This window comes from Lissotriton vulgaris, unplaced genomic scaffold (genome assembly GCF_964263255.1).
Source record: "Lissotriton vulgaris unplaced genomic scaffold, aLisVul1.2 SCAFFOLD_1197, whole genome shotgun sequence".
NCBI lineage: Eukaryota > Metazoa > Chordata > Amphibia > Caudata > Salamandridae > Lissotriton > Lissotriton vulgaris.
In genome coordinates this window covers 320,001-332,519 of record NW_028253713.1, presented here as the reverse complement: position 1 = coordinate 332,519, position 12,519 = coordinate 320,001, and positions in this window count along the sequence as shown.

Here is a 12,519-nt window from a genome sequence, read left to right as displayed (position 1 = left end):
TTCCTATCAGTCACTCCTATGGCAGGCCTTGACAATCCTGAAGGCAGAGTGCTTGGAATCGTGTGAGATGGTGCTCTGGCATGAGCTGAGCCTGTCTGCAGCTTGCGGAATCAAGTCCTAATAGCTGTTCCATGATATCGCATACCATATACTCTTAAGTGCATTATAATCCTCGCGGTTAAATGCTATCTTTGGTATTGCTTTATCAAAACATGTCGAGTAAGGTGTCATACGAATTGGAATACTAACCCCTCGCCAATTCTGGCGACGGGGTTAGCATTCCACCCTTCTAGAGGGACACGACATGTATGTAACTGTGAACCCCGGTTAAAGTTAACTGAAGCCTCAGCTCCACAAAATGGATGCTGCCACCACAGACACGAGTCTGACCCCCTGCAGCTGGGAGTCCTTCCAGCGAGGGGAGCCTGGACAAAGGGTTTCCTGTCAGGGGCGGTGCTAGCACCGTCCCAGACATGGTTTTGTGTATCCTGGGTAGGCAGGGCTTTACAGGAAGGTGACTGCTGAGTGGCACCCCGGTGCTCACTACGCATAGGCCGGTCTGAACCAGTTCCAGGGGCACACCAGCCCCTGGCCTGGGGAAGTCCGGCATGGCTGAGGGGTGTAACCACCCCCCACCTAGTCCCACCCATAGGCAGGACCTAGTCACCGGGCCAGCCCCCTTTTTTTAGTATAAAGATAGGAGCGGGCCCCCTGTTAAAATTAGATCATCTTTGGAATCAAGATACCACTTTCTTCGAAAGGACTTCACGATTTCTTCTTCAAGATTCTCCCTTGTGGCTAAGGAGTAGTCACCCTGCATCCGCAGGCACCATCCTAAAGAACACTGCGGTCTGCTGCAAGTCCTTCATCACGAACCCGACGACCCAGCTCGACGAGACCCGGCTTCCCTGGCACCTCTGACCTCTACTCACCTCTACAGCCAAGCTGAGAACCGTGAGTGCGACGAGACCTCAAGGGACCGACGATCGCCAAGACTGCACGACATCTTTATTGCAAGCCCACCGAGTCTTCCACTGGTGAGTGCTTTGGGGTCCGAGAAGCCCCAACCCTGCGCAGCTCCAGCACCCAAGATCAGCCTCCCTGCATCTCCACGATCGGCGTGGGGCCCTTCTGCTGTTTGCTGTGCACCGCGTTGTTTGGCTACTAGCCGGCTGGCTTGTGGCCTTCTGAACGACGCCCGACGACAACTCTTCTGCTGGTCTGGTTGCTCCAGGCTGGCCCTTGCTTCCTTGTTCAAGAGAGGCACCCCGGACCCTCCTGGTCCACTCCAGACGCCATTTTAGGTCCACCGCGTGGGCTTGAATTTGCCAAGGCTTGGTTGCCCAATCCTGGGTCCAGCGACGCCGACAGCTTCTATCTTCGTGGGACAGCTCGATCCTCCATCCTGGTCGCCGACAACGCCTCCTGGTCCGTGAGATCTTCGAGTCAAGCGTCACCCACTCACCTTGTCGAGGTGGCTACCATCCGGTGCCCTCCTGGTGCCCACTGACTACTGGCTAGTAGTCTCGAACTTGGTCCCCTCTGCTTTCAGGTGTCATCTATCTTCGAGATCCAGGCTTGGATCCAACTGAACTTTCTTCACTGGTCACCGGCCAGCATCTTTTCTTCCGGCTCCTGGTCCGTCTACGAGGATTCCCGACGTCTTTTCAGACCTATGCAGCTGCAGCCCCTGGGCTAGGTAACTTCGGCATTTCGGTGCCCCAGCATAGCCTCACTATCCAAGGGTCAGAATCTACCTTCGTTTTCTCCCTACCAGGTCGGGTTCGCCCGAGAACACTAACCTTCTATTTCCTAGCTACCATAGACTTTTGTCCCGCATCTCGCGTGAGAGTGCACACACTGCACCCGAGTCCCCTAGGCCTCCTAGACGTAATCTAACGATTCCCTAGTCAAGTCCTAGCGATTCCAAAAGCTATTAGTACTGTACTTACCTGCTAGGAATTTCGCATTCCACTTTCAGAGTATATGGTTTTCCGTGCCCCTCGGGCATTTGTATATACTGTGCGAACTTAAGTATTTTTGTAAGAGTTTTGGTTTGTGCTTAGTACCCTGTCCTCATAAAGAGTACAGGGCTGTTGTGATCTTTAAATAAATAACTGTTTATTTTCATAACACTTGTGTGGTGTCCTTTCACTTGGTATTCAAGGGGTATATGTGTGGTAAACAGCTGGCTTAACACGCCCTCTCGAGTCTTTAGCCTTAGACTGCTCGTATCCACGCTACTAGGATAGCTGGTCTATAAGGTTGACTTACAACCAATCATCAATAAGGGTTGCTGGACTGATACATAGTGTTCACTAGAATAGTGAGCACTGCATATCAGGCCACCTTCTCACATTGGTGAGCAGCGGTTGGGATTTGAGCTTGCTGTTGTTTTACCACACGTATCCTAAGAATATCTTGTTGAAAGATCACATAAGTACTGTTAGGTACATATAACTAAAGCTTAGAATACTCTGAGTTCTACTGAACCAGCTGTTGTAGCTCCTCAAGGCTTAGCACACCTTGGCTGCAACTCTTAGCAAGGGATCAGTAGGTAAACACATAGTGTAGGTAGGTGCATCACTTACACCACACTAGAAACAGTATGTCGGACAAAGGAGGAAACACTGAGGTTCCCCTTGTGTCAGTTGACCCTCCACAGGTCATCCCTTCAAGATATACTGCGCTTAGCTTCCATGAGTTACGACAAGTGTGTACCTCTAGGAAGATTAAGCAGGGGTCTAACCCCACAACTGCCTTTCTGATTGGTCTCTTAGAGACTCATGATGCAAGGAGGGCTGGTAACCCAGACCCTTCTACTTCAGATGGCAACATGCCCCCCTTACAGGGTCCCTTTGATGCCCAGGACCATCCTCTTCAGGAAGCAGATGATGCTGATGATGAGGATGATGATTTGGTATCAGGGGATGAGGCAGAAAAGGAACAGGTAGAAGTCAGCAGACTAACCAGGTCCAACTTAAGCAGACATGAGATGGGCACTAGGGGACCCTTGGGGCCACTCTCAGGTCAGCTTAACATTGGGGATGGACGAGATAGATCTCTATCAAGAGGCTCTATCAGATCCCTTCATACCAATGGCTCTCAACGTTCCTCTCAAAGGGGAATGACATCTCCCCAGAGGAGAATGTATGAAGCTAAGGAAAAGGCAGCCAATCTGAGGATTGAAAGGGAAGAACTTGCCCTGGCCAAAGAGAGGCTTGCCTTTGCTAGAGAGCAACAATTGAGTGGGACAGTCCCCACTGGTGGCAGCATTGTACCTAGCAATAGGGAAAGGAGTTTTGATACAAAACACCTTGGTAAGATAGTGCCCCCCTTTAAACAAGGGGATGACATCCACAAATGGATTACTGCTTTGGAGAGGGCCTGCACTGTGCAAGGTGTTCCCCCAAGTCAGTGGGCAGCTATCTTGTGGCTCTCCTTTGAGGGTAAAGGAAGAGACAAGCTCCTCACCACAAGGGTGGAGGATGCTAATGATTACCAAGTCTTGAAAAATGCACTGGTTGATGGGTTTGGCCTAACCACTGAGCAGTACAGGGTGCTGTTCAGGGATACCCAGAAAACTCAGTCTCAAGATTGGGCTGACTTTGTAGATTGTGCCACTAAGGCTTTTGAGGGCTGGTTGCTGGGCAGTAAGGTTACTGATTATAAAGGATTGTACAATTTGATGATGAGAGAGCAAATTTTAAACAATTGTCAGAACCAGTTGTTGCATCAGCATCTTGTTGACTCAGATCTGACCTCTCCCCAAGAATTGGGAAAGAAGGCAGACAGATGGGTTAGAACAAGAGTTAAACAGAACCAGGGCCAGAATCAAGGTGGTCAGAAGAAAGCAGACCAGAAGGGTAAGGATTCAAAAGGGGAACAAAATGACCAGAAGTCTTCGACAGGTCCCCAACAACCCAAAGAGGGTGGGGGTCAGGCTCCCCAAAAGAAGAAAGAAGGCCAATCTAAAAGGTGGTGCCAATACTGCAAAAGTAAAACTCACTGGTTTAGTGAGTGCACCAAGAAAGGAGGAGGGCAGACTCCTGCCACTGCAGCCCCTAAGGCACCTGTGCCCCCTAGTACAGCCAGCAGTGGTAGTGCACCTCCCAAGGGTTTAGTAGGGTTAACCCTGGGTTCTGAGGGGAGTGACAACTTAGTTGGCACCCTCACTCAGGCTGTCCTTGTCAGTACAGGGGATATGGATATGTCCCCTGACATAAGTCCCAATACTTTGGGCAAATACAGACAGACACCTTTTATTAATGGAAAAATGGCTCAGGCCTATAGGGACACTTGTGCCAGTGTCACAATGGTGACACCTAGCTTTGTGGACCCTGGACAGATCATGCCAGGTACAGAATTCCTGGTGACCAATGCAAGCAATGTCACTACCAATCATAGTATGGCAATTGTAGCTTTCTCCTGGGGAGGGGTAACTGGCCAAAAGAAGGTTGTAGTTAGTTCAGACCTCCCAGTGGATTGTTTGTTGGGCAATGATTTGGAGTCATCACAATGGTCAGAAGTGGAGCAGAGGACTCATCTGGAAATGTTAGGTTTGCCAGCACATGTGTTTGCTGTGACTAGGTCACAGGCCAGAAGATGCCCCACTGAACAGGTGCTGGATCCTGGAACAATGGACCAGACACCTTCCAAGAAAAAGAGCAGTAGGGTTAAGGCTGTGCCTTCCCCCTTGCCCCAGGTTGTGGATCAAGTCTCAGAGGAGGCTGACCTGCAGGAATTGAGGGAAACTGAGCCTAGAGAGTTTGAACTTGATCAAGTTGAATTCTTGGGTTCAGGGGGACCCTCAAGGGAAGACCTGGGGAAGGACCAGTTAGACTGCCCTTCTCTTGAACCCCTCAGACAGCAGGCTGCTGCTGAGGCTGCTGGGAACGCCACAGGTACCCACAAGGTATACTGGGAAGATGGACTCCTGTACACTGAGTCAAGAGACCCCAAGCCTGGCATGACCAGGAGGCTGGTTGTACCCTTGTCTCAGAGAGGTTTCCTACTTACCTTGGCCCATGAGATTCCCTTAGCAGGTCACTTAGGCCAGACAAAGACTTGGGACAGGCTTGTCTCACACTTTCACTGGCCTCACATGAATGAGGATACCAAGGAGTTTTGTCGCTCCTGTGTCACTTGCCAAGCCAGTGGTAAGTCAGGTGGCACAACAAAGGCCCCCCTTATACCAATGCCTGTGGTGGGGGTGCCCTTTGAAAGAGTGGGGATTGACATTGTTGGTCCAATGGAACCCCAGACAGCATCAGGGCACAAGTTTATACTGGTGGTAGTGGATCATGCCACCAGGTATCCTGAAGCTATTCCACTTAGGACCACCACAGCACCTGTGGTGGCAAGGGCCCTAGTTGGAGTGTTCTCCAGAGTGGGCTTCCCTAAGGAGGTTGTCTCTGACAGAGGTGCAAACTTCATGTCAAGCTATTTAACTGCTATGTGGAAGGAGTGTGGTGTCAATTACAAATTCACTACACCCTATCATCCACAATGCAATGGGCTTGTTGAAAGGTTCAACAGGACCCTAAAAGGGATGATTCATGGACTACCTGAAACACTCAGGCGTAGATGGGATGTCCTGATGCCCTGCCTTCTGTTTGCTTACAGAGAGGTCCCACAAAAGGGGGTTGGCTACAGCCCTTTTGAACTTTTGTATGGGCATCCTGTGAGAGGCCCCTTGTGTTTGGTGAAGGAAGGATGGGAGAGACCTCTCAAAAAGCCTGCAACCAACATAATGGACTATGTACTTGGTCTCCGCTCCAGGATGGCTGAGTATATGGAGAAGGCATCAGAAAACCTTAAGGCCAGTCAAGAACTTCAAAAAGCTTGGCATGACCAAAAGGCTGTCCTGACTGTTTATCAGCCTGGACAGAAGGTGTGGGTGCTGGAGCCAGTGGCCCCAGCAGCACTCAAAGACAAATGGTCTGGGCCCCACACAATCCTTGAGCAAAAGGGAGAGGTCACCTACCTGGTGGACCTTGGAACTCCCAGGAGTCCCCATAGGGTACTCCATGTCAACAGGCTCAAAGCATATGTCGACAGGAAGGACATGAGCTTGCTCATGGCCATAGATGAGGGACAGGAGGAAGAGAGTGACCCTCTCCCAGACCTGCTCACTCAGAATCCTGATGATGGGTCAGTAGATGGTGTTGTCTTTTGTGGCAGCCTCTCTGAACATCAGCAGAAAGACTGTAAACAGGTTCTTCAGTCTTTCAGACGTATGTTCTCTCTGACACCCAGTCAGACCAATTGGTGCACCCATGAGGTTGACACTGGTGACAGCCTGCCAGTCAAGAGTAAAATCTACAGGCAGCCTGATCATGTTAGAGACTGCATAAAAACTGAAGTGCAGAAAATGTTGGAATTGGGAGTCATTGAACCCTCAGATAGCCCTTGGGCTAGTCCAGTAGTTCTAGTGCCAAAGCCTCACACCCAAGATGGTAAGAGAGAGATGAGGTTTTGCGTAGACTACAGGGGTCTCAATGCAGTCACTAAGACTGATGCCCATCCAATACCAAGGGCAGATGAACTTATAGATAGATTGGCTTCTGCCAACTACTTAAGTACATTTGACTTAACAGCTGGGTATTGGCAAATCAGGTTAGCTGAGGATGCCAAGCCCAAGACAGCATTTTCAACCCCTGGTGGGCATTATCAATTTGTGGTAATGCCCTTTGGTCTGAAAAATGCACCTGCCACCTTCCAAAGGTTGGTGAATCAAGTCCTTACTGGGCTGGATGACTTCTGTGCAGCATATCTAGATGATATTGCTGTCTTTAGCTCCACCTGGGAGGATCACCTGGTCCACCTGAGGAAAGTGTTAGAGGCTCTGCAAGCAGCAGGCCTCACTATCAAGGCCACCAAGTGCCAGATAGGGCAGACACAGGTTGTATACCTGGGCCACCTTGTAGGTGGAGGCCAGGTTCAGCCACTGGAGAGCAAAATACAGTCAATCAGGGACTGGGCTCCTCCAACCACCCAGACTCAGGTTCGAGCTTTCTTGGGCCTGACTGGATACTACAGAAAATTTGTCAGGAACTATGGTTCCATTGTGACACCATTAAATGAACTGACAAGTAAGAAAATGCCAAAAAAGGTTCAGTGGACAGCAGGCTGTCAAAAAGCATTCGATGACCTAAAGCAGGCCATGTGCACAGCACCTATCCTTAAGAGTCCAGACTACTCCAAACCATTCATTGTCCAAACAGATGCTTCTGAGTTGGGTGTGGGAGCTGTTCTTTCTCAACTGAATTTTGATGGTCAGGATCAGCCCATTGCTTTTATAAGCAGAAGGCTGACCCCCAGAGAGAAGAATTGGTCAGCTATTGAGAGGGAGGCCTTTGCTGTGGTTTGGGCCCTGAAGAAGCTGAGGCCATACTTGTTTGGCACTCACTTCAAGATTCAGACCGACCATAAGCCCCTCTTGTGGCTAAATCAGATGAAGGGTGAAAACCCCAAACTGCTTAGGTGGTCCATTTCCCTACAGGGGATGGACTTTACAGTGGAACATAGACCTGGTACTGATCATGGCAATGCCGATGGGCTCTCCAGATATTTCCACTTAGAACAAGAAGACTCACCTGGTCAAGGTTAGCTTATTGTCCCAAAGTTTGGGGGGGGGTCATGTAGGAGAGTAGGGTCTGCAATCCTATGATCACCCAGATTTTTTGCTTTTGTTTCACTGGTTTACGACTTTCTCTGGCTGTGGGCCTGCCAATCAGACCCACAGCCTGGCTGTTCTCTTTCTAAATTACCTCATGTACCCTAGGTGCATCTACCAATTGGTACTGGGCCACCTTATCAGACCCTGTAACTCAGGGCATAGGTGTACCCAGGGCTGCCAGGGGCTGCAGCACGTATTGTGCCACCCCTGGCTGGCCTCCTAAATTTGACACAACTGGCTGCATGACAGCTGGGGCAAAGTCGTGTAATCACCCTTTGCTGTAGGTGTAGTATACCTATACCTAACCCTAAAATGGACACACAGATTCCTATCAGTCACTCCTATGGCAGGCCTTGACAATCCTGAAGGCAGAGTGCTTGGAATCGTGTGAGATGGTGCTCTGGCATGAGCTGAGCCTGTCTGCAGCTTGCGGAATCAAGTCCTAATAGCTGTTCCATGATATCGCATACCATATACTCTTAAGTGCATTATAATCCTCGCGGTTAAATGCTATCTTTGGTATTGCTTTATCAAAACATGTCGAGTAAGGTGTCATACGAATTGGAATACTAACCCCTCGCCAATTCTGGCGACGGGGTTAGCATTCCACCCTTCTAGAGGGACACGACATGTATGTAACTGTGAACCCCGGTTAAAGTTAACTGAAGCCTCAGCTCCACAAAATGGATGCTGCCACCACAGACACGAGTCTGACCCCCTGCAGCTGGGAGTCCTTCCAGCGAGGGGAGCCTGGACAAAGGGTTTCCTGTCAGGGGCGGTGCTAGCACCGTCCCAGACATGGTTTTGTGTATCCTGGGTAGGCAGGGCTTTACAGGAAGGTGACTGCTGAGTGGCACCCCGGTGCTCACTACGCATAGGCCGGTCTGAACCAGTTCCAGGGGCACACCAGCCCCTGGCCTGGGGAAGTCCGGCATGGCTGAGGGGTGTAACCACCCCCCACCTAGTCCCACCCATAGGCAGGACCTAGTCACCGGGCCAGCCCCCTTTTTTTAGTATAAAGATAGGAGCGGGCCCCCTGTTAAAATTAGATCATCTTTGGAATCAAGATACCACTTTCTTCAAAAGGACTTCACGATTTCTTCTTCAAGATTCTCCCTTGTGGCTAAGGAGTAGTCACCCTGCATCCGCAGGCACCATCCTAAAGAACACTGCGGTCTGCTGCAAGTCCTTCATCACGAACCCGACGACCCAGCTCGACGAGACCCGGCTTCCCTGGCACCTCTGACCTCTACTCACCTCTACAGCCAAGCTGAGAACCGTGAGTGCGACGAGACCTCAAGGGACCGACGATCGCCAAGACTGCACGACATCTTTATTGCAAGCCCACCGAGTCTTCCACTGGTGAGTGCTTTGGGGTCCGAGAAGCCCCAACCCTGCGCAGCTCCAGCACCCAAGATCAGCCTCCCTGCATCTCCACGATCGGCGTGGGGCCCTTCTGCTGTTTGCTGTGCACCGCGTTGTTTGGCTACTAGCCGGCTGGCTTGTGGCCTTCTGAACGACGCCCGACGACAACTCTTCTGCTGGTCTGGTTGCTCCAGGCTGGCCCTTGCTTCCTTGTTCAAGAGAGGCACCCCGGACCCTCCTGGTCCACTCCAGACGCCATTTTAGGTCCACCGCGTGGGCTTGAATTTGCCAAGGCTTGGTTGCCCAATCCTGGGTCCAGCGACGCCGACAGCTTCTATCTTCGTGGGACAGCTCGATCCTCCATCCTGGTCGCCGACAACGCCTCCTGGTCCGTGAGATCTTCGAGTCAAGCGTCACCCACTCACCTTGTCGAGGTGGCTACCATCCGGTGCCCTCCTGGTGCCCACTGACTACTGGCTAGTAGTCTCGAACTTGGTCCCCTCTGCTTTCAGGTGTCATCTATCTTCGAGATCCAGGCTTGGATCCAACTGAACTTTCTTCACTGGTCACCGGCCAGCATCTTTTCTTCCGGCTCCTGGTCCGTCTACGAGGATTCCCGACGTCTTTTCAGACCTATGCAGCTGCAGCCCCTGGGCTAGGTAACTTCGGCATTTCGGTGCCCCAGCATAGCCTCACTATCCAAGGGTCAGAATCTACCTTCGTTTTCTCCCTACCAGGTCGGGTTCGCCCGAGAACACTAACCTTCTATTTCCTAGCTACCATAGACTTTTGTCCCGCATCTCGCGTGAGAGTGCACACACTGCACCCGAGTCCCCTAGGCCTCCTAGACGTAATCTAACGATTCCCTAGTCAAGTCCTAGCGATTCCAAAAGCTATTAGTACTGTACTTACCTGCTAGGAATTTCGCATTCCACTTTCAGAGTATATGGTTTTCCGTGCCCCTCGGGCATTTGTATATACTGTGCGAACTTAAGTATTTTTGTAAGAGTTTTGGTTTGTGCTTAGTACCCTGTCCTCATAAAGAGTACAGGGCTGTTGTGATCTTTAAATAAATAACTGTTTATTTTCATAACACTTGTGTGGTGTCCTTTCACTTGGTATTCAAGGGGTATATGTGTGGTAAACAGCTGGCTTAACACGCCCTCTCGAGTCTTTAGCCTTAGACTGCTCGTATCCACGCTACTAGGATAGCTGGTCTATAAGGTTGACTTACAACCAATCATCAATAAGGGTTGCTGGACTGATACATAGTGTTCACTAGAATAGTGAGCACTGCATATCAGGCCACCTTCTCACACCGGGCAACACCTCCCAGGTGTCCGGGGCTCCCTCCTCCGACCCGCAGCGTGGGGAAGAGCCTGAGACGGGCTCCATGGGTCCCGGGCCCTGCAACCCCGGAGCCCCGGAGCCCCGGAGCCCTGCTGCCCCGGAGCCCTGCAGCCCCCGAGCCTTGGAGCCCAGCAGCCCCGGAGCCCCGGAGCCCCGGAGCCCAGCAGCCCCGGAGCCCAGCAGCCCCGGAGCCCCGGAGCCCCGGAGCCCCGGAGCCCTGGAGCCCCGGAGCCCCGGAGCCCCGGAGCCCTGCAGCCCCGGAGCCCTACAGGCCCGGGGCAGGCAGAATGGGCGTCATTTCGGTCGCGGCCATCTGGTCTCCAGGATCACCTCGGCCATCTGGTCTCCCGCAATGCTTTCCTATGGGGGCGACCAGATGGCCAGGCTTCCCTGGAAGTCCCGATGAGCTGCCATTCGCCTCCCGGACCCTAGCCAGGGCTCCAGGAGGTCGGGCACGTTTGCGCCCTGGGTCCCCTCTGTCACCTCGCGTGCACGGATTACAAGAAAGAAGGGTAATTTTCCTCCGGATTACTAGGGGCAAGGGTATGCCCAGGCACCCTCCCCGGGACCAGATGGGATGTGCCCCGGGCAACACCTCCGAGGCGTCCGGGGGCTCCCTCCTCCAGCCCACGCCGTTTGGAAGAGCCCGGGACGGGGGGCCATGGGTCATGGTCCCGGCAGCCCCGCAGCCCCGGAGCCCTGCTGCCCCCGAGCCCTGCAGCCCCGGAGCCCCGGACCCAGGGGCCCCGCAGCTCCTGAGCCCTACGGGCCCGGGGCAGTCAGATCGGTGTCATTTCGGTCCTGGCCATCTGGTCGCCCCTCTCGCCTCGGCCATCTGGTCGCCCGCAACGCTTTCCTATGGTGTGACCAGATGGCCGGACTTCCCTGGAAGTCCCGATGGGGTGCCATTCGCCTCCCAGGTCCCAGCGAGGGCTCCAGGAGGTCGGGCACTTTTGCGCCCTGGGTCCCCTCTGTCACCTTGTGTGCCCAGATTACAAGAAGTGGGGGTAATTTTCATCCGGATTGGTAGGGACAAGGCATTCTGGGACCCCCCTTGGCCTAGCGGTCCTCCGCCGGCAGCTGGACATGCCAGGATGCCGCCCCAGCCCCGGATCCGTCCCTGAGCCTGCCGCGTGGCAGGAAGGCCTGGATGGGGTCCAGGGGCCCGGCCGGGCCCCGGGTCGGGTGCCACGGCCCTGGGCCCGGTCCCGCGGCCTGCTGCACTGCCAAAGGACCAGGACGGGGTTTCCTCCGAGCCCGGGGAGCCTCCCCTCGCTCGGCCGAGTTTAGCAGCTCCGGCCGGGGCCCCTGAGGGCCCGGGGAGGGCGGCCTCCCCATCCCGGGCTCTGTCCTTGGTCCTGCTGCGTGGCAGGGTGCCCGGGACGGGGTCCGGAGGGCCCGGGGAGGCTTTCACTGCGCCTCCGGGCTTGGGATCCCAGGGGCCCGGCGGGGCCCCCGGGTCGGGTGCTACGGCCCCGGGCCCTGTCCCCCGGCCTGCCGCACTGCCAAAGGCCTGAGACGGGGCTCCGTTGTGCCCGGGAAGCCTCCCCTTGCCGGGCTGAGTTCAGCAGCTTCGGCCGGGGCCCCCGAGGGCCCGGGGAGGGCGGCCTCCCCATCCCGGGCTCTGTCCTCGGTCCTGCTGCGTGGCAGGGTGCCCGGGACGGGGCCCGGAGGGCCCGGGGAGGCTTCCCCTGCGCCTCCGGGCCCGGGTGCCTTGGCTGGGTCCAGGGGCCCGGCCGGGCCCCGGGTTGTGTGCTACGGCCCTGGGCGCCGTCCAACGACATGCCACACCGCCAAAGCCCCGGGACGGGGCTCCGTTGTGCCCGGGAAGCCTCCCCTCGCTCGGCTGAGTTCAGCAGCTCCGGCCGGGGCCCCTGAGGGCCCGGGGAGGGCGGCCTCCCCATCCCGGGCTCTGTCCTTAGTCCTGCTGCGTGGCAGGGTGCCCGGGACGGGATCCGGAGGGCCCGGGAAGGCGTCCCCTGTGTCTCCGTGCATCGGAGCCCGGGCTGGGTCCAGGGGCCCGCCCGGGCCCCAGGTCGGGTGCCACAGGCCCTGGGCCTCCGGTCCCCACCCTGCCGTTCCCTGGCGCCAGCTCACTTTTTCGTCGGGGCACAGAGAGACAC